Source organism: Gossypium arboreum, chromosome 12 (assembly GCF_025698485.1).
Source record: "Gossypium arboreum isolate Shixiya-1 chromosome 12, ASM2569848v2, whole genome shotgun sequence".
Taxonomy (NCBI): Eukaryota; Viridiplantae; Streptophyta; class Magnoliopsida; order Malvales; family Malvaceae; genus Gossypium; species Gossypium arboreum.
Genome location: NC_069081.1, coordinates 5,678,866 through 5,704,928, shown reverse-complemented (window position 1 = coordinate 5,704,928; position 26,063 = coordinate 5,678,866). Strand labels below are relative to the sequence as shown.

Below are 26,063 nucleotides of genomic sequence, written 5' to 3'. Positions count from 1 at the left end.
ATGAGAAATTTGAGAGCTTTAGGGAAAAATTTGAGAGTTTTTTTGCTAAAATTTTAAGAAATATTGTGCGAAATAATAGGAAGGGATTTTTATATTTTTCTTTACCGTTGGACCGCCTCAACGGTAAAAAAAAATAGCCATTGTGGGACAAAACACGGAGCAAAACGCACCCCTAGGGGAGCATTTTTGCCACATCAGCAAATCGCATCCATATCAGCGCGTTTTGTGCTGACATGGTAAAACGCTCCCTTAGGGGCGCGATTTGCTACAAATTTCCCTTTAGAATGCTCCTACGCGGACGCATTTTGCCAAAACCGACCCTTTCTAGTAAATATTGCTGAAATCGGCCCATTTCCATAAGTATACTTGGAAATGGCCCTTTTTAGGTAAATTAGTCACTATTCTATGTAGAAAAATATACACCCTGATATTATTAAAACCAATATTTCTTTAATCAATTATTTAATTAAATAATTCATATAATTATTTTTCAATACTTGTAATAAAGATTATTTTATTATCAAATTATTGATTAGATACTTGTAAATTTATATTTTAAAGATCACAATAATGTTAAATTTAATAAAATTGTGTTGACAAAACCACAAGTAAAATGACAAAGGATTTATATTCAAATCAGTTTATATGAATATTGAGTTCAATCTTTAAATAACCCAACCGCGACCGACTTTGTCCTTTAAAAAATATAATATTTTTAATTATACATTGGTTGAAATGTTACACTGAAAATCCCATATTGTATTTCTTTGCATTGTTTTACCTAACATATGGATATTATTAAGATTTTTTTATATATATAAAAAGAGAATGTTAAGCCTTAAAACTATAGAAACTATGAGGGGCAGAGATGGCTTCTAGTCATGCCTAACTTATCTCCTAACAAGATATTGCTAAGCTTAACCGGTGGTTGCTCAAATTCTTGCAATATAAAGTCTTCACTAGTACACATCCTGTCATGAAATCCATTGCATAATTGGCCCCATGACAGACTTGGTAGAGTCGGATATCCCATTCTCTATTGCAAAGTTGAAAAATGTTGCGGAGCAAAGGAGCGTTAACGCCTTTTACAACTTTGTTTATAATCATGTCAATAACCAATGAACTATTGCTTTCTAGTTGAACTTTTATATACCCTTCTCTCCATGTTAACAATAGTCTATAATGGATTGATTAGCAGCCACCAATTTGTTTGCAATATCCTCGTAACCACTCATTAGCAACTCGAAGGACTCCTACTACAATAGAATTTCAAGTACCCTAAGTTGCAACTCCATCAAAGTTGACTTTTATCCAACCTTGTGATGGCGCCTCCTATCCAACTTGCCTCTATCCTCATCTCACAGTGGGCACATCCAATGAATCCTAGCATTAAAATGCTCTGCTCAATTAAGACTCTTTTTTAGCAAAAGTGTTGTGGAAATGTTGCTGCCCTAAAAAATGAATCCATTTATGCCCGCCCAGATGTACTAGCCAATAATTGCAAATAAATTACTACAACATAAATTAGAAAAGGATATGTAGTCATTATAATGTAAAATTTTACATCAATCTAGTTGATATATTTTGTTAAAAAATATGAAACTGGTAATTTGGTGCCTGAGGGAATGCCCAATTCTCTTCCCACCATATTTATGTGGAGACAATTTCCATATTTAGGTGTTAACAATTTATCGAACCTTATATTTAGGTTATACTGATTATATGGTGAATATTTAGCCCATTAAGGATGATCATACCGCTTGTGAGATAACTGATTTGGACTGAAATTCCCCAAAGGAATCCCTTGTATTATGGACTTTGGGTTGGATCGTGATTCTTCTGATGAGCTACCATAGAGTCCATATTTACTTTATATGTTATTATTATGTTGTATTACTCTTATGGTATTATAGTTTTATTGAGATTGCATTAGATCTTTTATTGTAAGCAAATCTCAAAATAAATGTCTATATATTTGAAAAACCTGCCTAGGAATTTGTACTGAGTGTTAGGCACTTAAGCAGCTAGCCTCAACCTCTGCTTCTTCAATTCCCCCATTAGATTCGCCTTTTGTAACAACCTCTACATTTGTTGAAGTATCGTTTAAATCCTTGAGCAATGAATGAACTACTTCTTGAAATAGGGTCATGATAACTCTTGTTCGATTGACCCTAACACCTTTCCCTTTTATTTCCTTTCTAACATATCTGTAATAGCCTATTTTCTGAGGTGTCGTAAACAATGGTTTCGAGACCATAATTCTGAAGAGTAAGTTATTATTTTAATATTTATTTAATGTCTATGGGATTATATTAAGGTCGTACTAAAGTTTTGTTAAGAAATTTTTAAGTTTAAATGGTTAATTAGGTAAAAAGGACTAAATAGTAAAAAGTGTAAAAGTTGAATTCTATTAGTTAAAAAGGGCTAAATGGCTATGGAAAGGAAAGTTAATGGACTTTAGTAGTATACCATATTTAAAGTTAGTGGATGCTTATGGATAGGTTTTATTGAAGTTTTTGATTAATGATAAGGGTAAAGTAGAAATTTAATAATTAAAAAGAAAATTAAGTAAAGAAAAGATGAAACATAGTTATCATCTTCATCCTTTTGCAAATTTGAAACCAAAATTAGCCATTGAAGGGGGGAAGAGCTTTAGTTTTAATTTCTTCATGCATGGTAGGTTTTCAAGCCCTGTTTTTAGTGATTTTTATATTTTTGAGTTCATTTTACTTAGTCTAGCTAGCCCGGGGGTTAATTTGCAAAACATTTAAAGGTTGAGGGACTTTCTATGGTTATTTTTGAAATTTTTTGAAGTTATTTGATAGATTATTAAACTTGGTTGTAAAATAAACATGTTTTGTTTAGTGATTTTTGAAGAACTTTGAAATAGGGTTTAAATTGTTAAAAGTATAAATTCAGGGGTTTTGTTGTGAATTGTTGGTAATTATGGGTTGTTTCAAAGTCCTTTGTAGCGTTGGTTAAGTTGGATTTAGGTTAAAATGAGTTATATTCAAATTATGAACTTAAAGACTATATTATGAAAAGTTAAAATGTTAGGGGTAATTTTGTAATTTATATAAACATGAATTATAGATTAAATTGAATAATAGAAGTACTTAATTGAATGAAATTATTTAGTTACATCAAGATAAACCACAATCGGACTTAAATCAAGGAAAGACAAAAGCTTCGGATTAGTTTACAACTCTACTTCTATGACCCTAGTTATCGAGGTAAGTTTGTATAAATTATAATTGTATTAATGTTAGTTAAATCAGTCATCTATTATATTGTGTTCGTTATAAATGGGTTTGAACACATATGTATTGATGCTATAATTAATTGACGGATAACAAGTCCCATTTGAACATTAAAAATTCTTAGGATACTTATGACATGTCATTAGGGATTTCTTGTTTTAAGTGTTGGTCTTGAATGTCCTACCGACGGCTGAGGTCCTGCATTTGTTACAGATTCTCCACAGCTTGTGTGAACAGCATTGTGTAGCTAACATTTCGACTCACAACTCGTGTGAGCACTATTAAAAAGGAAAGATTACAGTTATATGGCAAGGTACACTATGTGTGAGCATTCCCGAATATTCGATGTAATTCTAGATGGTTCAACGGGTAAGTAATGGAAATGGAATGAAATGGTTCATGATCTTATGAAAAGGTTGATGAATAAATGATATATCTTATAACATCTACTTATGTTATAAATGAACGTATATGTATTATGGATGAACCTACTAACTTGTGAGTTTGATGGTGCTTTTACTAAGCTATTGGTCTTGGTAATGATATCATGCTTATTCTATAAATTGTGCTAATGAAATGGTAAATTATGTTTAAGTTTATACGAGCTTGATAAGCACTAGTTTCTTACGTAGTTACATTCCTTTGTTTTATAGATAATCAGAAGCTGAATCGGTTGAAAGCTTGTCAGAGACCTATCACACTATCCAACAACCATTTCAGTAGTTTTTGAGTATTTTGGCCAAGGTTATATATGGCATGTATTGGACCTTTTGTAATGGTAATTCATGAATGTCTAAATGGTTGATTTAGTATGTTTATGGCTTTGAAGTTTATGTTTGATTTAATGGACTTGTAATGCTTTGTTAAGTTAGGTCATTTTGACCACTTTTAGGTAATTGAAATGCAAGGTATTTTGGTATGTTTGTGACGGCTTGGAAATGATCATTTGTGATATGATTTGGTAGATAATTGAACTAGGTTATATGCTTGAAAAGTTGCTATGTTGCTTTGGTTTGATCTATGATGTTTTCATACAATTGTGGTGCCTATGAATGGCATATTGGTTAGATGAATTAGGATGTTTTAAATGGCATGTTTAGGTGTGTTTGAATGATGTTTAAATCCCTTGAATGTGTGCCCAAATGTAATGTTTGGTTAGATATGGTTAGTTCTTGAAATGGCATGAATTTAGGGTTAATTTATAGATCACACGACCTGGGACACAGCTATCACACGACCGTGTGACACACATGGCCTGGCTACACTATCATGTTTCATTTGCAATTTCCTAGTGTTTTAAGTCAGTGTGTTACATGGCCTTGCACACGGCCATATGTGGCAAGTCAGAGAGTTACACAGCTTGTGACATGGCCGTGTGACCTTACTCAGTGAGTTACATAGGTGAAGACACGAGCTGGGACATAGCCGTACGTCCCTTTGTTCATTTGTTACATGGCCTGAGAGTTGTCACACGGCCTGACCACACAGCTGTGTGATTTCAGGTTTCACATTTTTGCATTTTTTTCTTAAAACTTTTGTTTTGTTTCAAATTAATCTTGAATTGTTTCTAAGCTATTTTTAGGGTCTCGAAAGCTCAATTTAGGGACCAAATGCATATGTTTGATATGATTCTGATTGAGACTAATTTATTAAATGATATAATGGTAAATGTTTTTCTATTGATCGGTAATGCTATGTAACCTTAATTCGGTGACGGAGACGGGTTAGAGGTGTTACATTTAGTGGTATTAAAGCTACGATTTAGTTAGATCTTAGACTAAATGTAGTATGAATGGAGTTTAGAAATACATGCTATTATATAACATGTGATATTCCTAACTCAAATTAAACTATATTTTCATATACATAAAGATGTCATCCAACAAAGCCGACTCCGATGAGGTTGAAAGTAATACACAAGCCTCTATACATGGAAATGTGAAAGTGTACACAAAAGCAACAAGTAATAAAGTGACAAGTAAATGTCGAGTTATCGTACCTATAGGGATTGTGAAAAGAATTATTTATGAATGCAATTAAAAACACTTTGGTGAAGAAAAATATTTTGATTTGAGGAATTGATTAAAAACTAAGATTTTAACTAAGTAAAATAAATTCAAATAAATAAAAGTTCCAATGCATGATTTTAAAAGATGATTTTAATCAAGATGATATAATTGTGTTAGATTAATTACATTTCTTAACTTAGAATTATTAAACTCATGTTCATGTTGTTACGAATAAATTCACGGCAACTCGGTAATTTTCTAACTTATAAACATACTTATCTACCAAAATCCATTTACCTCTTGACTATATCTCTATGTCAATTCAACTGATTAAACAAGTTTTAATAAGTAAATGTGTTAATGCACATATATACTTATGAAATTAAAATAATCTCTTGTACTTATCTCTATGTCAATTCAAACAATTAATTCAATCTCATAAGCACATAAAAGATTACGTGAGGTAACATTGTATTTCTACCTTGAAACAGTTTAATCACAATGATCTTGCAAGTTATGCAAGGCTAATGTATCGTTAGATATCGTTGCTAATTTAACCCTTAGCTACCTTAGATGATTAAATATGCACTGATTAAGTGTTGTGTCAATTAATTACAATTTCAATCCATTTAAATAATTAATTCATTAGTCACCTTACAATTGTAATGCAAAAATAACTTAGTCATGGTTTTACTTAATCAAGCATTTTATTGAGGCCTATAACGACACAACATAATTTTAATAACTTAAGTAGCTGAAATGCAATCAACCTAACACAAATTAAATTTAAGCCATATTAATTAAATTAAACATATCAACATCATAAATATTCATAGACATGTTCATCATAACAACAACAAAATTAAAAGGATAGGGAACAAGAATCAAATTCGGTGTTTCTCCGAAGCTTGACTAGTGTGCTCCACTCCTCCTTCTCTGCTTGTCTTGTTGAACCTAGGCTTCTAGAACACTTTAATGCTACTCCAAATGGTGGTTGAATGAATCTTTTTCAGGAGGTGAAATCAGCAAAGGAATAGGGGAAGAAAATGAAGAACAATGGAAGGGAATGAAGAGAGAAAAGTGAGAGAGAAGTGAAGAAATAAATGGGTTTGAGATGTGTTTGAAGTGAGCAGCAAAGGGGGGTATTTATAGGTATATATGGCTTCTAAAATTAGCAAAAATTGGTAGCCATAGAGTCCCCCCATGGCCGGCCACACATGTGGCAAGTTTGAAGGTTTCAAATTTGCTATTTTAAGGTAAGGACAAATCTAGAAATGCATAAATAGTGGAGGGGTTTGAATGAATTTGAAGGAGTCTTCAAGGGCTATTTTGCAAGCCAAATAATCAGCCAAACAATATGATTGGGTCAGCATGTGGGATGGTTTTAGGCTGCCCAATGCTCAGTTGGATCGATTTTCTCGATTCAGCTCAACTGGGCCCCTTTTCATAATTAATTAACAATAACTTATTTAACCCAAATTAAATTAGATTAAAATTAAAATTAATTATATTATGAATTAATACACATAATTTGGAACGTCTTAGGATGAAGAATTAGTTCGCCTTGATGTTTCAAAATTGCTTCTCAATTTTGTGCTTTTGACAGTGTCTGCCGAGACGTTTTTTGCCCTTCATGCAAATCTGTCGAAAATAATCAAAATTAATTAAAATTCAACATGTTAATAATTTAAGTACAAAATAATTATTTTTATAATAATTATATATTTTTTGACAATAATTTTACCGAAACTGCATGAATTTGAGTTAAAAAAGGCATGAAAAATTATGTATATTTTCGTGTTTCCACAGCCCCAAATTTAATTCATTGCTCGTCCAGAGTAATGCACAAATTTGATAAGAATTTTTTGAAAACCCAATTGAAAAATTTCTTCAGAGCAACTTTCTTCCCAAAATCATGAGTTTACTATACCTCTGCTCAAAAATAAGAAATTTGATATTTATGCTACTTATATATACATATCATTCAAATTAATCTCAATCATTATTATGATAGCAAAAATAGACTAAATGCTTCTTAATAAAAACATGTTAAATCCCTACCAATTTGGTTTTATTTTCTTATTCAAGATTAAGCTACAATCATCAAGTTTAATTTATGCCTTAATATGTTGAACATAACAATTTCTCTCCACTAATGTAGGTAGCATAGAAACTTGAAACCATAGGTCTTTTAAAAGGTTGTAACGTGGCTGGGATAGGGGTAGGTAAAAGATAGATAAATTTAGGCTAAAAACCCTAGACTCAGCTTCAATTGGACCTTCGAAATAATTACCTTCAATACAACAACTTACTTTGCTTTGACATGCTCTTTTGTACATATATTTTCTTTCAAGTACATATGCTCTCTTTTTTTTTGTTTTTTTTTCACGAGCATTTTACTTTATGTACTACAATTTTTTGAGCATTTGTTACTTCTTTTCAACTCCCCCAAACTTATTTTCAAAGAATATTTTGAATAGTACTGAGTCTAGTGTTTGGGACAATTTAAAGATAATTAAGCTAAAAGTGATGGCTAAATATTGCAAAGGTTCAAATAAAATTAGGCCATATAGTCTTAAAGTTGGGTTTCAAGGGATAAAATTTCATCAAGGTTGGCTTGAAAGGCTTAAATGGTCCAAACAAAAGTTGCCTAAATCATTTTGAACATTCCATGCTTCCTTGGATTTCGCCTCAAGAAACTACTAAGTTAATTCTAGAGACTTAAACTTTCATGCATGCTTAACTTTCCTAAGGAACTAAAAATTTGATGGTATGATTTGCATGTTTTATTAAAAATACATTTATGTCATAATTAAGCTAACATAACAATTATTGAAATATTCAAACTTTATTTATACTGAAGTTTAGCATACTGAACAAAATTTCAAATTTTTGAACAAAATATATCCTAATCATAATTAAAAGAAAAAATTATTCAAAGAGGAAATAATTTCAATTTTTCAGTCCCCCTACTTAAGATGAACAATGTTCTTATTGTTAAAAGTGAATAGATACTATACGCCAAGTAGGATTGTAGAAAGAGGAGGTGAGTAAATTTGACTCTTAACTACCAAGCTCTCTTTAGATCCAATCCTAAACATGTATATATCTATTGCCACACTTTGTACTTTGAAACTTGTTCATTTTTATTTATGATTTTCACCTTTTGTTTTATTATGCGAAAATAAAAATTCCTAATAAAACCTAATCCTATTAAATAACCTAAGAATGGAAATAAAATAAGGTCAAGATTCCTCCTTTTTTTATTTATTTGCAGATCCCTCCAAATTCGACTTATCTTTTGCTCCATCGTCTTTGTTTCTACATAAATTACTTTGCTCCCTCTTCGATAGTGGACTCCATGGTTCAAATATGAAATCTGGAAACTCAGGCACAAAAATAAATGGGTCATCATATATTTTCATAAGAGCCCTTCTCATTCAGTCATCTTGTATTTTTGAATATATACAGTAAACTTGTTGCTGCCACTGCATACGTTGCATTATTTCCATCAACTTTGACAGCTCATCTCGAAGATCTGGGCAAGGCGATTGAGTCCTAAATATTGAAGTTGCAATGTCAAGTTCGGTTACTGGTTCCATGGGTTTCGCCTTATCAGGGATTTCAGCTGACTGCATTGGTTCGATCTCTATGGGATCTTATTCAGGATCCTCTCTTTCTTCAAGTCGTTGCTATAAAACAGAGTCTCCGACTATTTAGTAAAGGTCCCAATCTGTTATTGTGCCATGGCTATAACTTGTCTTCTTTACGTTTGCAAGAATTTTAGCTTTCAAGCATAAAATTGTTATCGTAAAGGGAATGTAAGCTGGGCCAAAACATCTAGCGGCATAATTTCGCATTTCTCTCAGGATGATTTTTCCCACATCAATGGTCTTTGCCGTTAAAATCGAGTATAATAAGACCATTCACTTTAATGAAATTGTAGTCCCATGTGAAATAGGCATAAGGCTGGATCGAATAAAATAGAACCATATCTTCACTACTGGTGTTAAATATTCTCTGCGACAAGTGTGAATTCCTTGCTTTGACTCAGTCCACTTAAAACCTGGAAGTATAAGTTCCTCGAGAATTTCTTGTAGATTTTTAGACTCAATATTACTCATCAAGAAAGAATATTTGTCATATTCGAAATTAGGTAATTCAAAGAATTCATTAATAGCATTTCAGGTTATTGGTACCTTGATTCCGGGAACAGAAACTTCCGTCAATTCGCTTGAGGTCAAATTCGCGTAAAATTCACGAACTAATTCCTCATCTACACTAGGTATTTTCTCACAAAATAACTCCCAATTGAGAGCTTTAGCAATTTTTCGAATGCGCTCCATGAAATCAATATAGTTGCTTTCTTTCAGCATAAAGTCTTTTTCTGGGTGCATCTGTTGATCCTTGAAAACGCTTTCGTATCTCGCTTTGGCTTCTTCACAGTGAAATTTGTTTTGTGATTCGCCAATTTGAGTAAACGCACGAGTTCTCTTGCTAGGCATGATTAACCTGAATATAAGATGGAAAGAATATTTTCTCAAAAATTTAATTAGTATAAAATATTAATAAATTAAATAATTAAATAAAATTGAAATTTAGGATAAAAATTTGTCTTACCACATTTTTATAAAAATTAAGAACTCAAAGAAAATAAAAATAAAGCAAAAGAGGTCGATTTAGGGATGGTTATAGGGTATCTTGATGGTGTGGTGCGATAGGCAAGAGTGTTGGTGCGAGTAGCAAGGTGTGGTTTGAGTAGATGCATGGGCAGCAAATGGCACTGTCTGGCGAACAACAGGGCTGGTGCGTTAACGCACGCGAGCAGGTGCATGAGAGTAGGTCTGGCGCGAGCAGCAGTAGGAACGTAAGCTGCTGGTGCATGCATGGCTACTAATCGAATGGCGCTGTTGCTAAGCGTGAGGGTGCCGTGTGGAGCTGGGCAACTTTGTGGCTAGAGAGTTCGGCACTAGGTGATTTAGTACTTGGTGGGTTTTGGAGGCTAGGATTGATGGAGGGATGAGTGAAAAAAATGGAAAAGGTGGGTGAAATTTATAGTAAAGGGAGTAGGAGTTTAATTAGAATTCTTAGAACAAATTAATAATTAAGATATTCCAAGTTCTAATTCTACATAGAGTTAACAACAATTAATAATTAATATAATGCATATTAAATTATTATTTGCTATTAATTTATTAAAATAAATACTTATTAAATAAAATATGATCAAATCTAAATTAATCCTACTTTATGCAAAGTTGATAATAATGAATATATATTATAATAGATATAATTATATATTAATGATTATCATCTTATTTATTAAATTAAATTAAGAACATTTATTCTAGATGCCTTTTGAAAATATTTACAAAAGAGAAATCTAATTTTTAGTGTTTACAAAAGAGCAACCAAAATTTGAAAATAATTCAATTAAGTACCTAGACTTAAGGAAAATTTTGAAATTGAGTTGCAATTAAGACTTGGATCAAAATTGACACTTATATTTGAAAAACTAAAAATTTATTTTTTCCATTTAAGAAATAATTTCTTGGAAGATTATGTTAAAATCAATTCCTAGGAAAGGTTGGAGGGGTCACAAGTGGTCCCGCTTAAGTCCCAATCTCCTAGACAGAATTTATTTAAACATACTAATCCAAAAAATATACCCTAAATCATTTAAAAAGAAAAAAAAGAAAAATTAAATATCTGATAAAATGAATGAGATTTGATCCCGTTCATTTTTATACCCCCAGTAATGTTTTAAGCGCTGAGCATTGACTCGAAAATTACCTCTTTTACTTTGAAGTTCGACAACTCCATATGGATAAACTTGGTGAATTGTAAATGGACCGGACCAACGTGATTTTAACTTACCTGGAAAGAACCTTAATCTAGAATTCAATAACAAGACTTGTTGACCTGCTTCAAATTCTTGAACCCGAATGTGATTGTCATACCATCTCTTAAGTCTTTCCTTGTGTAACACCCCAAACCCGGCCTGGAAGTTTGGCTAGAATCTGGAGTGTCACATTGAAGTGTTTTTCGAAAACCATGTTTCCATTAAAAACCCTTCTTAATAATTAAAAACTTATACACTTTTTAAACCTTGTTAGAAAACCTCAATTTGAATAACATTCTTAACAACTTTGTAAAAATTTTGGTAGTTATAAAGCTTAATTTAAAAACAATCGCGGATACGTGATGTTTTGAACAACGATGAGTTGCTTTGGAAAACCGTGTTCTAATACTAGCAATTATAAGAACAATAAATAAAATTCCAAATTAGAAATCCAGAAAATTACAACGGCTTTACTACAAGCCACATAAAAACATTTAAAAGTAATAATCAAAGCGTAACATAAACAATGTATGTGGCTTCCTCCGAGCCCTCGCACTCCGATCCATCTAAGGCTAGAAATTACCGAAGGTTAATAAACGGGTGAGTTTACGAAAACTCAGCAGAAATCCTACTATATAAAAGGAATCGGTCATATAAAAGAATTAAAAGTTGGCCCCACTTACTTACGCTTTCAAGATCAATTAGGCCTTAGCCCATTATAACAGACAAGCACTCAGATGGGCCTTAGCCCATTACGAATAAGAAACATTATCGTAACTAGAATCAAAATGAGAATCGAATCGTAATCGTAATCGAATCGTAATCAGTGACGAATCAAAATTAGAATCGAATCGTAATCGAAGATCGTAATGTAATCGTAATCGTAACCGTAATCAAAATTAGGTAATGTAATCGTAATCGATGATCGTAATGTAATCGAATCGAATGTCAATGCAAACCCAACCCAATCCATCCGTCTACACCCCCATACCAACCTTATACCATGTGTGGAGACAACTCTACCCACCCATCCGCTACACACCACAGAATTTGCAGCGAGGCTGCCAGATATTGTGACGAAGTCACCAGATACAGATATTGTGGCTAGGCCACCAGAACAGATATATATATATGTGGCGAAGCCATCAAATTGTAGCGAGGCTGCTAGATATTGTGACGAAGTCACCAGAACAGATATATGTGGCGAGGCCACCAGATTGCAGCGAGGCTACCAGATCGCTTCCTCCATCAATATAACCCATATCCCATGCAACAGATATACATGTCATGGCATACAACATATAGAATCAGAATATCATGTCCATATTTGAATCAAATAATCACAGTCAAGTCATTGATATCACCAACATATATTCACAATCAAACCACAACCACACAAATTAAGTCACCACTTGCCCACAAGGGCAAAAATCATTTAACACCCTAAGGGTAAAATGGTAATTTTACCCCACAAGGTATCTCAAGAATTCTACCTTACAGAGTATTTCAAGAATTCTACCCTACTGGGGTATTTCTAGATTTCTACCCTACAAGGGTATTTCTAATTATACCTACATGTGGGTATTTAAGTAATTTTACCCTACTGTGGGTATTTTAAGATTTCTACCCTGTGGGTATTTCAAGAATTTTGTAAATCGAGGGTAAAACGGTAATTCTGTAAATCAAGGGTACTTTGGTAATTTTACAAGTCGAGGGTATTTCAATAATTTTACATGTTGAGGGTATTTCAGTAATTTCACAAATCAGGGGTATTTTGGTAATTTTCGAAACTAGTGGTATTTTGATAATTTTACAAACCAGAGGTATTTTGGTAATTTTACAAACTAGGGGTGTTTTGGTAATTTTATAAACCAAGGGTATTTTAGTAATTTTACAAACTAGGGGTATTTTGGTAATTTGGTAAACCAAGGGTATTTTGGTAATTTTACAAACCAAGGGTATTTTGGTGATTTTATAAACCAAGGGTATTTTAGTAATTTTACAAACTAGAGGTATTTTGGTAATTTTGTAAACCAAGGGTATTTTGGTAATTTTACAAACTAGGGGTATTTTGGTGATTTTATAAACCAAGGGTATTTTAGTAATTTTACAAACCAGGGTATTTTGGTAATTCAAGAACTAAAGTATTCTAAACAGGATAATAATATGAATGGGCCTAAAGCCCTTTCTCATTTAAATGGGCCCACACGCTCATGTGGCCCTTTTAGCCAAAATCTAGCCACGATATGAGATTCACCTAGCCTAGTCCAATATTTACTACACAATCAAAAACTTATCCAATTAGGCTCAGAGGCCCATTGGGCCCACATGGCCCTTTCTACCATCGCGTCCAAGTAGCCATCCTCTGCCTAGAGTAGTGAGAAATACACACCTAATAGGAGACTGGAGTTAATCCGCGCTCCGAGTACTCTTAGCCGACGCCCAACCCAAACGAGCACGCCATAAAACGAAAGGGATCAACCAAGAAAGGTACATTTACTCTCCTCATGGTTCCCTCTATTTAAAGCCAGCTTCGCATCCACTCTTATGTTAGCTTCTCGATGTGGGATCCCTCCACCATCAGAGTTTAAATTCAACACCAACTCTTGCCGCCCCCTGTTAGCAAAATAAATACTCTTTGATTGCCATGAGTTTCGAACCCTGGACCTCCTTGCCACCTCTATGACGCAACCTTCCTGCCTCTTATGTGGCGCTACTTTGCCATTAGACCACAAGGCTTTTTGTGGCACAATTTCCCCAACAATATTCTTAAGGCCTACCTACTACACCTAGGGTTTGATTCACCTTAAACCAAAATTTTTGCTAAAGTCCAGATTTGAACCCAGGACTTCTCCAACACTTCTCAGCACACTTAACCACTAAAACAAGCCTTCATTAACAAAATTTACACGCACAACAAAATATTATAAGCTGCCTTCAACCGCTCCCATGCTCAAGGCCCAAAACTTCTAGGCCCAAATTCAGGGTGTTACACCTTGAGTAATTTGACATTCTTGAATAAGAACATTAGGAATTATTCTAACTCATTAAGTTGGAGCATTCGTTTCTCTTTAGCAAGCTTAAGATCCAAGTTGAGTTGTTGGAGAGCCCAGTAAGCTTTGTGTTCTAACTCCAAGGGCAGACGACAGGATTTCCTAAAGACCAACCTATAAGGTGACATCCCTAAAGGTGTCTTGTATGTTGTCCTGTAGGCCCATAAAGCATTGTCTAATATTTTAGACCAATCTCGTTGGTTCGGGAAAACTACCTTCTCAAGTATGCCTTTGATCTCTTTGTTTGCCAATTCAGCTTGCCCATTAGTCTGCGGATGGTAAACTATGGCAACCTTATGCTTCACTCCATGTTTTTCGAGTAACCATTTTAACTATCTATTCACAAAATCGGTCCCTTCATCACTGATGAAAGCTTTCAGGGTTCCAAACCTTATGAACACATGCTTCTGCAAAAACTTAGCATCGTTTGTTGGTTATGCCTCGGCCTAAACCCATTTAGATATGTAGTCTACTGCTACCAATATGTACTTGTGACCAAAAGATAGAGGGAAAGGATCGATAAAGTTAATACCCCAAACATCTAATAATTCTACCTCAATGATTTTTGTTCGAGGTATCTCATTTTTATTGGTGACATTTCCAACCCTTTGACATTGATCACAACTCTTTACGTAAGCATATGTGTCTTTGAATAGGGTTGGCCAAAAAAATCCGGTTTGCAATACTTTGGCTGTAGTACGTGTACCTCTAAAGTGTCCACCACTCGAAGCTAAGTGGCAATGACATAGAATCTTATGTATTTCATCTTCTGCTACACATCTCCTAATTATTTGATCTGCACACTTTTTAAAAAAGTATGGTTTTTCCCAGAAATAATACTTCGCATTCTGAAGAAACTTTTTCTTTTGATGATACATCATATCAATCAGCATCAAACCACAAGCTAAATAGTTAGCAATATCAGCAAACCAAGGGGTATTATGGACATGATTTACCTTTAGTATGTGTTCATCTAGAAATGTCTCCTAAATAGGTATAGGTGGAAAATTCCCTTCTTGCAGCTCCAATCTAGACAAGTGGTCTGCTACTTGGTTTTCTACTCCCTTTCAATCTTAAATTTCTAGACCGAACTCTTGAAGTAGAAGTACCCATCAAATCAATCTTGGCTTAGCGTCTTTCTTGGCAAGTAAATACTTAATTGTCGAATGGTCCGTATAGACAGTCCCTTTGGTACCTACAAGATAGGATCGAAACTTGTCAAAAGCAAACACAATAGCAAGTAACTCTTTCTCTGTTACCGTATAATTCAGTTGGGCTACTATCAGAGTCCAACTTGCATAGTAGATGGGATGAAAAACTTTGTTCCTTCGTTGGCCCATGACAACTCTTATCTTGAAGTCACTTGCATCACACATCAATTCAAATGGCAAATCCTAGTTTGGTGTGATGATTATGGGTGCCGAAACTAACCGACTCTTCAAATATTTGAAAGCTCTTAATCACTCCTCATCAAATTTGAACTTCATGTCCTTCTCCAATAATTTCCATAAGGGTTTAGCAATTTTGGAGAAGTCATTAATAAATCTTCGATAGAAACCAGCGTGGCCCAAAAAGCTCCTAACACTCTTTACAGATGTTGGAGGTGAGAGTTTCTCAATAACGTCTACCTTTTCTTTATCTACCTTGATTCCATGTCTCGTTATCCGATGCCCTAGAACAATACCTTCTCGTACCATGGAATGACACTTTTTTCAATTGAATATGAGGTTTGATTCTTCGCATCGTCTTAGTACCTTGGCTAGATTGGCTAGGAAATCATTATATGTATCTCTAAGTATTGAAAAATCATCCATAAAGACTTTCAAGTATTTCTCAACCATGTCAGTAAAAAAAGACATCATACATCTTTGAAATGTAGCGAGTACATTACATAAACCAAATGGCATACATCTAAATGCAAACCATATGGATAGGTGAATGTTGTTTTTTGTTGATCTTTTGGTGCTACTGTAATCTGATTATACGCTGAGTATCTGTCGAGAAAACAGTAATAGTCTCACCCTGCGAGTCTATCCAGCATTTGGTCCAAAAACGGTAAAGGAAAGTGATCTTTCCTATTCGCATTGTTTAGCTTTCGGTAATCGATGCAAATTTTCCATCCCGTAACCATTCTAGTCAGTATTAACTCGTTATTCTAGTTTTCAATAGCCATAATACCTCCTTTCTTTGGCATGTACTGGACCGGACTTACCCACAAATTGTTTGAGATAGGGTAAATTATACTCGTATCTAACCACTTGATGACTTCTTTCTTTCCCACTTCCTTTATGATGGGGTTTAGTCTTTATTGTCCATCAATCGTCCCTTTTTCGCCATCTGCCATGATGATCTTGTGCATGTATACAGACGGACTAATGCCGTGAATATGGGTTATGGTCCATCTGATAGCCTTCTTGAATTGTTTGAATACTAGGATGAGTTTCTCTTCTTGCTCAACAGTTAATTCCGCTGAAACAATCACAGGCAATGTCTTGAATTGAACTTCCTGCTTCTACTTCTAAAGTCTTTAAGGGAGGGCGGTGGAGGGTTCTTTACTGGAACTGGTTGATTCATCTTCTGTGGCAACTCTGCATCTAACAAAGCTGTTAGTTTATCATAATTGATTGGCTAAGAAGTTACCTTATCAGATTTTGTAGATTCTAGTTCCACTGAAACTAGAATTTCAACACTCGATTGAACTTCCTCTGAGTCTTGAGCATCAGTTGGCTCCTCTTCAGCTTCGACGGTGTTGGGCTCTAATGTCTTTCCGCTCCTCAATGTCAACACTTTACACTGCTCCTTCCCTGGATTCCTCGAATTCTTTGTATCACTAGGTAAACTACCTTGTGGTCGGTTTCTGAGTTTAGTTGCAAGCTGGCCCATTTGGTTTTCTAGGTTTTTTAATGTAGTTTCTTGGCTTTGGATTAAGGCATCATTCTTGGCTTTGTATGCCTTCAACAAGTTTTGAATGCCATTGGATGGTTCAACTTGAGGCTGTTTCTAAACTTGTTGGGTAAAAATAAGAGGCTAGGTCGGTCGAGGTTGGGGGTATGTGTTATTGGGTCCAGCCCCTTGGTCACTCCAGGAGAAATTAGGGTGGATTCGCCATGATGGGTTATATGAATTGGATTGTATTCATTGCCTTCCTCAGTTTTGGTTCAAGTTCTTCACGTAATACACAAATTCTAGGTTCGATGGACATTCTTTAAACAAATGTCCTTCCCCATAATAGGCACAGGATACATTTTCAAATTGATTCAGTGGCTGTGCTGCAAAACTATGAAACCTATCAATGGTAAAATTTTTAAGCATTGAGGAAATTAGGGATACCTGATATGCGAGTGAAGTGAGAGCGTCTACTTCATGTATTCCAGCGAGTCATCTTCCTGATGCTGCTCGATTGGTTGGCCATTGATAATTGTTGCTGGCAATCCTCTCGATGATTTCATAAGCTTCATTGTAAGATCTAGAAATGACAGTACAATTAGCAAAAGCGTCCATTACCATCCTCATGTGAGCATTTAGACCATTATAAAATGTCTCAAGTTGGACACAATGAGGGATTCTGTGATGAGGGCATTTTGAAATAATTCTTTGTACCTTTCCCATGCCTCATACAAGAACTCATCATCCATTTGTTGGAAAGCAGTGATCTCGTTCCTCAACATAGCATTCTTGCTAGGCGAAAAATATTTTATGAGAAATCTTTCTGCTAACTCTTGCCATGTGGAAATTGAATTTGGTGGCAGTAAGTTCAACCAAGCTCAAGCTCTGTCCCTTAGCGAATATGGGAACAGCTTCAATCGTAGTGCATCTTCAGGTACTTCAGCTAACTTGAAAGAATCGCTCACCTCCATAAATAGTCTTAAGTGAAGATGAGGATCTTCAGTAGGCATTCAATTGAATTGGCCCACTATTTGAAGCATCTGGAACATGACTTGGTTCAGCAAGAACTGTTGTGCCTCAATTTTAGGTCTCTTAATTCCTGGATTAAGATCATGAAACACTGGCACGACATACTGTCTTAGAGCTTTATCCCTATCATCAGCAATAAGGATAGGATTTTTAGTAGGGTTTTCTCCATTTCCTTGATTAGAACTTTCGAAGTTCATCTCTTCAGTCCTTCTCTGACTTGCTTGTTTTCTTCGTTGTTGAAAAGTTCTTTCAATCTCAGGGACTACGGGGAGTAAATCGATAATTTGATCAATACTCATAAACACCTGAAACAAACACAGAAAAATTAATTAAGTTAAAATTGAATAGAAAAATAAATCAAAAAGCAAAATTAACAAATTCATAAATAATGAATTTTAAAATAGTCCCCGGCAACGGTGCCAAAAACTTGGAACGATAGAAATGTGCGAGTGTATACAATCACAACAAGTAATAAAGTGACAAGTAAATGTTGAGTTATCGTACCCACAAGGATTGTGAAAAGAATTGTTTATGAATGCATTTAAAAACACTTTGGTGAAGAAAAATATTTTGATTTGAGCAAGTGATTAAAAACTAATATTTTAACTGAGTAAAATAAATAAAAATAAAATAAAAGTTCCAATGCATGATTTTAAAAGATGATTTTAATCAAGATGACATAATTGTGTTAGATTAATTACATTTCTTAACTTAGAATTATTAAACTCATGTTGATGTTGTTACTAATAAATTCACGGCAACTCAGTAATTTGCTTACTAATAAATTCCAGGCAACTCAGTAATTTGCTAACTTATGAATATACTTACCTACCAAAATCCATTTATCTCTTGACTATATCTCTACATCAATTCAACAGATTAAACAAGTTTTAATAAGCAAATGTGTTAATGCACATATTTACTTATGAAATTAAAATAATCTCTTGTACATATCTCTATGTCAATTCAAACAATTAATTCAATCTCATAAGCATATAAAAGATTACGTGAGGTAACAATGTATTTCTACCTTGAAACAGTTTAATCACAATATCTTGCAAGTTATGTAAGGCTAATGTATCGTTAGATACCGTTGCTAATTTAACCCTTAGCTACCTTAGATGATTAAAATGCATTGATTAAGTATTGTGTCAATTAATTATAATTTCAATCCGTTTAAATAATTAATTCATTAGTAACCTTGCAATTGTAATGCAAAAATAACTTAGTCATGGTTTTACTTAATCAAACATCTTACTAAGGCCTATAATGACACAAACACAATTTTAATAACTCAAGTAGAAGAAATGCAATCAACCTAAATTAAACATATCAACATCACAAATATTCATAGATATGTTCATCATAACAACAACAAAATTAAAAGGATAGAGAACAAGAATCAAATCTAATGTTTCTCTGAGGCTTGACTACTATGCTCCGCTCTTCCTTCTCCGCTTGTTCTTGTTGAACCTAGGCTTCCACGAACACATGAATGTTGCTCCAAACATTGGTTGAATGACTCTTTTTCAAGAAGTGAAATCGGTAAAGGAATAGGGGAAGAAAATGAAGAACAATGGAAGGGAATAGAGAGAAAAGTGAGAGAGAAGTGAAGAAATGAATAGGTTTGAAATGTGTTTGAAGAGAGCAGCAAAGGGGGTATTTATAGGTAGAGATGACTGCTAAAATTAGAAAAAATCAGCAGCCATAGAGTCCCCCATGGCCGGCCATACATGTGGCAAGTTTGAAGGTTTCAAACTTGCTATTTTAAGGTAGGGACAAATCTAGAAAGGCAAAAATAATGGAGGGGTTTGAATGAAATTTGAAGGAGTCTTCAAGGGCTATTTTGAAAGCTAAATAATCAGTCAAACAAACTAATTGGGTCAGCATGTGGGACGATTTTGGGTTGCCCAATGCTCTGTTGGATCGGATTTCTCGGTTCAGCTCAACTGGGCCCCTTTTCATAATTAATTAACAATAATTTATTTAACCTAAATTAAATTGAATTAAAATTAAAATTAATTATATTATGAATTAACACATAATTTGGACCGTATTAAACTGAAAAATTAGTTCGCCTTGATGCTTCAAAATTACTTCTCGATTTTGTGCTTTTGACAGTGCCTGCAGAGACGTTTTTCGCCCTTTCTACAAATCTGTCGAAATTAATCAAAATTAATTAAAATTTAACATGTTAATAATTTAAGTACAAAATAATCATTTTATAATAATTATATATTTTTCAACAATAATTTTATCGAAACTCCATGAATTTGAGTTAAAAAAGGGCATTAAAATGAGTGTATATTTTCGTGTTTCCAGCAGCCGAGTATGAAAGAGAATTCGTGCGACTCAGCAAATATGCTCGGAAATGTATACCATTAGAGGCTGATATGTATATCCCGTTTGAAGATGATTTAAATGAAGATATCAAATTGTTAGTTGAGATTCTAGAATTGAAAGAATTTGGGATGTTAGTGGATCGAGCACATAAAGCCAAAGGGCTTAGTGAATGTAACAGCCCGATTTAGACCCTATTCGGATTAATGGTTTCGGGACCACGAATCCGAATCAAAAAAATATTTAAAAATTATTTTTTATGTTTATTATGTGTAAATTTATGTGTGTGAAAATTTCAGTCGAAAATGTTATCGTTTGAGTGCCCTATTTAATAAAAGGGCCTAATCGCGTAAAATAAAAATTTTATGGTTTAATTTGTAAGGGTCGAATTGCTGTTGTCTTTAAAAATTGAGGTATTTATAATGAAATATTACCATAATAACATAAGGTGGACGGTTATAACCATGAATTATAATGGTTTAAAATTTTAATATAAAGGTTATATATGTAAAATGATTAATAAGTTATAATAATATAAAACAAAAAAAAATTAAAAGCCATGCATTCATCTTTTTACAAGGGCCGAATGTTGTGAGAAAAGAAAAGAAATAAAGCTTTAAAGTTTCGGTCATATGCATGCTTAATTAAGGTATGTAATTAGTTCGGTTTTTTATAATTTTTACGTTTTTGAGATCGTTGCAGTGTAATGTACAAAGCCCATGCTTTAATTTTTTTATTTTTGATGAATATTTTGAGTTATGACATTGATGAATAATTGAGTTTTGTGATATTAGTTGATGAATTATGAAAGATATGTTTTGGATTAATATGTTTTATATTGGAATTTTTTATGAATTTGAGTAACTAGGGCTAAATTGTAAAAATAATAATTTGAGGGACTAAAATGTGAAATAAATAAAATATATGGACTTTTATGAACATAAGGAACATTCGGCGTACGCATGATGTATTCAAATTTTGCATATTTTGTGTTTTGTGCAATAGAGACTAATTTGTAAAAAATGTAAAATGTTAAGGGAAAAATAGTAATTTGCCCATTTATATGTTTTTGGACTAAATTGAATAAAATTATGTTTGAATGAATTTAATTTTAATATGTTTAGATCAAGAACCAAAGAAATCGGACTTGAATCGAGGGAAAACAAAAATAATTGAATAATCGTTCTATTCGTCTGTCGATATCGAAGATAAGTTTATAAGCAAATAGATGTAATTAAATTTCAATATATGTGATCGATAAATAATTGTAATGATTATTAGTAAGTTATGAATCGGCATTGAGTAATGAAAAAATGTGATTGTGGTATGATTTGTGAGTTATATGATCTTATAATTCGGTTTTATAATGGTATATTCGGTTATGTAATAAATTAGTTAGGTTGGTTTATAAGGATTTGATGATGTATATTACAAATGTTGTATTAAAGATTTATCAATTAGCCTAATGTTTATTTATAAGTTATTTGTATTAAATATGAGATATTTTTTGGCTTGAATTATGGTAAATGAAATGGTACATGTCGAAACTATTTTTAAATCGAGTTTTAGAAAATGGGAATCGACTTTAACAAAAACGAAAACGGGAGTCGCCACCAATCCTTTTAGGTGTGATTGGATCACCTTATAAAATGTTTTGTTTTAAAACATTAATTTTGGTCTACGAAAGTCGAGAAAACGGATTCGGGAGTCAGTTACGTACGAGGAAGGGTTAGCACCCTCGTAACGCTCAAAAATTGGTACCTAATTGATTATCAAGTGTCTTTAATGTCGAAAATTTGAAAGTTTTAATATGCAATCCTCTTTATAATATTTTAATTTTGAAAATTAGGGTTCACTTGTATCAAATGAATCAAAATATTACATCCAATAAGTTAGGAAGCAATATTTTTAAGACTGTTAGAATTAAGTGACCCAAATTCTTATTTAAATAAAATACGATGGAAAATAAAATAAAAGTAAAATCCATATAGAACTAGACTTCTTTTATTTTATTTTAGAATAAGGTTTTAAACCTTATTAAACTCCATCTATTTTATATTGATTAGGATAAGGTGTTTCAATCCTACTAGAATATGGCTTTGCAAGCCTATAAATAGACATAGTCTATTCCTCTTGTATTTGAGTAAAAATTTTTCGACATAGTGAATTTTCTTCTCTCCGCCTGCGTGGTTTTTTTCCGAAAGGGTTTCACGTAAAATTTATGTGTTCTTTATTTTATTTATTTTATTCTATTTTATTTTTCACAAATTGGTATCGAGCTTCCGGTTATTCATCTCGATCACGGTAATGGCGTCTTTGAAGTATGAAATTTCATTGTTGGATCGCAACACCGATTTGCGTTGTGGCAAATTAATATGCAAGCGCTTCTTGCAGATGGATCTAGAGGATGCCCCGCTAGGATAGATAAGATGCCTTCGACATTAACAGATGAAGAGAAGAAGCGTAAGGATCGAAGGCATTAACACAATTACATCCGCATTTGTCCAACGAAATTTTGCAGGATGTGATGAAAGAGAAAACCGCCATTGCATTATGGAAGAGGCTAGAACAAATATGTATGTCGAAAACTCTAACAAGCAAGTTGCATATGAAGCGGCGTCTTTATGCTCATCGTTTGGAAGAAGGTGCGTCTGTACACGAACACTTAACAGTGTTTAAAGAAATTCTCTCAAACTTGGAGGCCATGGAGGTTCAAGATGATAAGGAAGATCTAGGGTTGATTCTACTTTGTTCGTTGCCCCGCCTTATTCAACCTTTAGAGACACGATTTTATATAGCCGTGAGTCTCTCACAGTTGATGAGGTTTATGATTCTTTAACCTCGTATGATAAGATGAAGCATCTTGTGGTTAAACCCAACTCTCGTGGAGAGGGTCTCATTGTTCGTGGGAGACAAGACCGAATGTTGATGATGATCGTGGTAGAACACAGAACGGAATCCTCGTGGTAAATCTAAGGGTAGATCGAAATCTTCAAACAGAGGTAAAACTTGCAACTTCGCAAGAAGAAAGGGCACATTAAATCTGAAAGCTATAAGCTACAAAATAAGATTAAAAGGAGGTCGAATCAAAAGGAAAACACCGGAAAATTCGGTGAAGTTGATGTTGTAGAAGACTACAGCGATGGTGAACTTCTAGTTGCTTCATCAATGATTCTAAAGTAAGCAAGGAGTGGATACTTGATTCAGCTGCACCTTCCACATGAGTCCCAATCGGGATTGGTTTACAACTTATGAAACAAAGATCTCAAGGTGTTGTTTTGATGGGAAATAATGCTTCATGTAAAATCGCAGTGTTGGAACAATTAAAGTTAAGATGTTTGATGGAGTTGTCGAACACTTAGTGACGTGCGGCATGTTCCGTAATTGAAAAGAAATTTAATTTCGTTGAGTACTCTTGATTCAAAAGGGCATGATACACACCTGAAAGTGGGGTTTTAAAGATTTCAAAGGGTCCTTTGTTGTGATGAAAGGGCAAAGAAAGATTGCCAAGTTATATGTTTCTGTGGTTCTATCATATCGGTGATGCAATTGTCGCTTCCTCTTCCTTGTCGATGATGATATTACTAAACTTTGGCATATGCGCCTAGGGCATATGAGTGAGAATGGCATGGCGTAATTAAGCAAAGAGGACTTCTTAATGGGCAAGGAATTTGCAAACTGAATTTCTGTGAGCACCGTGTGTTTTGGGAAGCAAAAGAGAGTTCGATTCACTAGAGGAATCCATAACACGAAGGAAACGTTGGAGTATATCCATTTCGATCCGTGGGGCCGCCCGAGTGCCTTCGAGAGGTGGAGCTAATTATATGCTAACCTTTATTGATGATTTTTCCGAAAAGTTTGGGCGTTCTTCCCAAGCGTAAAGCGATGTGTTTTCCACATTTAAGTCTTGGAAAATTATGATTGAAAAACAGACGGAAAAGCAGATAAAATACCTCCGCATGCACAATGGCTTAGAGTTCTGCTCGATGAGTTTAATAGATTGTGCAAGTCGGAAGGATCATGAGACACTTGACGATTCGTCATACTCCACAAGAAAGCGGCGTTGCGAGCGAATGAACGAACGATCATGGAGAAGGTTCGATGTATGTTGTCAAATGCCAACTTACCAAGTCATTTTGGGCGTAGCGACTTTCATCGCATGTTTTTGATCAACCGATCTCCATCCGCTGCCATTGAGAAAAGACTCCACAAGAGGTATGGTCCGTAATCCCGCTAATTATTTCGATTTAAAGATTTTTGGGTGTCTGCGATGCTCATGTTGATAATGGAAAATTGGAACCGAGATCCATTAAATGCGTTTTTCTTGGTTATAAAGTGGTGTAAAAGGCTATAAGTTATGGTGTCCTGAAAATAGAAAAGTTGTGATTAGCGAGATGTTGTTTTTGATGAAACCGCTATGCTACCTAACTTATCTCTTAAAGACTCTTCCAATAAAGAAAACCAAAAGCGGTGGAGCATCGATTAATACGTAATCAACTCCTCAAGCCAAGACAAAATTGAGAATAGAGTTGCTTCTTCACCGCAATACTCTATCGCCAAAAACAGGACAAGAAGAGAAATTAAACCTCCAAAGAAGTATGCCGAGGTTGATCTAGTTGCTTATGCTTTAAATGTGGTGAAGATATAGATGCGAATCAAGAGCCATTTAATTATTCGAGGCGATTAGTGTGAAGACTCGTAAAAGTGGATGTTTGCTATGCAAGAGGAGATGGAATCACTCCACAAAAGCAGTAACATGGGATCTTGTAAAACTTCCTAAAGGTAAAAAGGCTGTTCGTTGTAAATGGGTGTTTAAAAGAAAGAAGGACTCAGGAGTTGAAGAACCGGATATAAAGCAAGGCTTGTTGCAAAGGGTTACATCAAATTCCAGAGTGGACTTCATGATGTGTTCTCTCCGGTTGTTAAGCATAGTTCGATTCGAGCTTTGCTTGGTATTGTGGCCATGCATGATTTGGAGCTTGAGCAGTTAGATGTAAAACGCATTTTGCATGGAGAACTTGAGGAAGATATTTACATGCAACAACCAGAGGGTTTTATAGTCTCGAAAAAGAGGACTATGTTTGCTTACTGAAAAAGTCCCTTTACGATTTGAAACAATCACCAAGACAGTAGTACAAGAGGTTTGATTCCTTTATGACTTCTCATGATTTCAAAAGAAGTAGTTTTGACAGTTGTGTCTACTTTAAGAAAAAAAGTGATGGTTCTTTTGTGTATCTACTTCTTTATGTTGATGACATATTGATAGCAAAGAAAAGATAAAAGAGAGATAAGAAAGGTTAAAGCCCAACTAAGTGAAGAATTTGAGATGAAAGATTTAGGACCAAGCAAAGAAGATACTTGGTATGGAGATTCTCGAGATAGAAAAGCAAGTAAATTGTACCTAAGTCGGAAGGGGTACATTGAGAAAGTTCTTTGCGTGTTCAATATGCAGAGTGCTAAGCCTCGTTAGTACTCCTTTAGCGCCCATTTCGGACTTTCATCGGCCTTATCTCCTCAATCGATAATGAGATTGAGTACATGTCACATGTTCCATACTCTAGTGCAGAGGATCTCTCATGTATGCTATGGTTTGTTCACGCCCGATTTATCATATGCATCGGTCAGCTTAGCGATACATGGCGAA

The 26,063-nt window shown here is 34.2% G+C and overlaps 1 non-coding gene across 1 annotated transcript; it reads left to right on the top strand.

Moving 5' to 3' along the window:
- The first annotated feature begins 17,726 nt into the window (after positions 1-17,726).
- Positions 17,727-17,832, top strand: LOC128285956 (small nucleolar RNA R71). Its single transcript, XR_008276502.1, has one exon. It is a non-coding gene; the product is annotated as a small nucleolar RNA R71 (small nucleolar RNA).
- The last annotated feature ends 8,231 nt before the right edge of the window (positions 17,833-26,063 follow it).